Here is a 2,419-nt window from a genome sequence, read left to right as displayed (position 1 = left end):
GTTGTCGGTTGAAAGTAAAGCTAAGATAGAGGAACTGTTAGTGGTGAAAGAATTCCCTGAAGTTTTTCCTGATGAAATTCCTAGTGTGCCGCCAGAGAGGGAAGTTGGATTTACTATTGATCTGGTACCTGGTACTAGGCCTGTTTCGATGGCACCGTATAGAATGTCGGCATCTGAATTGTATGAATTAAAGAAGCAATTGGAAGACTTACTTGAGAAGAAGTTTATAAGACCAAGTGTGTCGCCGTGGGGAGCTCCAGTGTTGCTAGTAAAGAAGAAAGAGGGTAGTATGAGGCTTTGTATTGATTATAGACAATTGAATAAAGTAACGATCAAGAATAAGTATCCACTACCGAGGATAGATGATTTGATGGACCAATTAGTGGGTGCTTGTGTGTTCAGTAAAATTGATTTGAGATCGGGCTATCATCAGATCAGAGTGAAAGATGAAGACATCCAGAAGACAGCGTTCAGAACTCGGTATGGACATTATGAGTATTCTGTGATGCCTTTCGGTGTGACTAATGCGCCGGGAGTATTTATGGAATACATGAATCGTATTTTCCATACTTATCTGGATCATTTTGTGGTAGTATTTATTGATGATATTTTGATTTACTCTAAGTCCGAAGGAGAGCACCAGGAACATTTGAGATTAGTATTGGAGGTTTTGAAAGATAAGAAATTGTATGCGAAGTTGTCCAAGTGTGAGTTTTGGTTAAGAGAAGTCAGTTTTCTCGGCCATGTAATCTCAGGAAAAGGTATTGCTGTAGATCCTTCCAAGGTAGAAGCTGTATTGCAATGGGAAACTCCTAAGTCGGTTACCGAGATTAGAAGCTTTTTGGGATTAGCTGGATATTATAGAAGATTTATTGAAGGATTTTCTAAGTTAGCACTTCCGTTGACTAAATTAACTTGCAAAGGTAAAGCTTTCGTGTGGGATGTTCAGTGCGAAGAGAGTTTTAATGAATTAAAGAGGAGATTGACGTCGGCGCCGGTTTTGACTTTGCCAAATCCGGGGGAACCGTTTATAATTTACTGTGATGCTTCGTTGATGGGTTTGGGAGGTGTGCTCATGCAAAATAATAAAGTAATTGCTTATGCATCGCGACAGTTGAGAATTCATGAAAAGAACTATCCTACGCATGATCTTGAACTTGCTGCTGTAGTGTTTGCGCTAAAACTTTGGAGGCATTACCTTTATGGTTCCAGATTCGAAGTTTTCAGCGATCATAAAAGTTTAAAGTATCTATTTGATCAGAAAGAGCTGAACATGAGACAACGTAGGTGGTTCGAATTGCTTAAGGATTATGATTTCGGTTTGAATTATCATCCAGGAAAAGCAAATGTTGTGGCCGATGCTTTAAGTAGAAAGACCTTGCATGTGTCAGCAATGATGATTAAGGAGTTGGAATTAATTGAGCAATTTCGGGATATGAGTTTGGTTTGCGAAGTAACACCGCAGAGTGTGATGCTAGGAATGCTAAAGATTAATAATGATTTTATGGATAGTATCCGAGAGGCACAAAAATTGGATGTGAAATTAGTAGATATCCTTAATCGTTGTGGTCAATCAGAGAAAAGTGACTTTACGGTTGATGCGAGAGGTGTGTTGAAATTAGGGGAAAGAATTTGTATTCCTGACGACGCAATTTTGAAGAGAAGTATTCTAGAGGAGGGTCATAGAAGCAGCTTGAGTATTCATCCAGGAGCTACTAAAATGTATCAGGATTTAAAGAAATTATTTTGGTGGCCCGGAATGAAAGAAGATGTGGCTCGTTTTGTGTATGCGTGCTTAACTTGTCAGAAGTCGAAGATTGAGCATCAGAAACCTGCTGGGTTGATGCAACCGTTGGAAGTTCCAGAATGGAAATGGGATAGCATTTCTATGGACTTTGTAACGGGGCTGCCTGCCACCTTACGAGGGCATGATTCGATTTGGGTGATCGTTGATAGGCTCACGAAGTCGGCTCACTTCATACCTATTAACATCACTTACCCAATTGCGAAGTTGGCAGAGATTTACATCCGAGTAGTTGTAAAGTTGCATGGTGTTCCTCTGTGTATTGTGTCGGACAGAGATCCGAGGTTTACATCGGGATTTTGGAAAAGTCTGCAAGATTCGTTGGGATCTAAGTTGAGGTTGAGTTCGGCATATCATCCTCAAACTGATGGCCAAACTGAGAGAACTATTCAGTCATTGGAAGATTTACTGAGGGCTTGTGTTCTTGAACAAGGAGGTTCGTGGGACACTTACCTTCCATTGATCGAGTTCACATACAATAATAGTTACCATTCTAGTATCGGAATGGCGCCTTTTGAAGCATTATATGGTCGTAGATGTAGAACTCCGTTGTGTTGGCACGAATCTGGTGAGAGTGTAGTACTTGGACCAGAGTTAGTTCGAGAAACTACCGAG

The sequence above is a fragment of the Lathyrus oleraceus genome, chromosome 3, assembly GCF_024323335.1.
Source record: "Lathyrus oleraceus cultivar Zhongwan6 chromosome 3, CAAS_Psat_ZW6_1.0, whole genome shotgun sequence".
Taxonomy (NCBI): domain Eukaryota; kingdom Viridiplantae; phylum Streptophyta; class Magnoliopsida; order Fabales; family Fabaceae; genus Lathyrus; species Lathyrus oleraceus.
Note: the sequence above shows the minus strand (reverse complement) of the source record.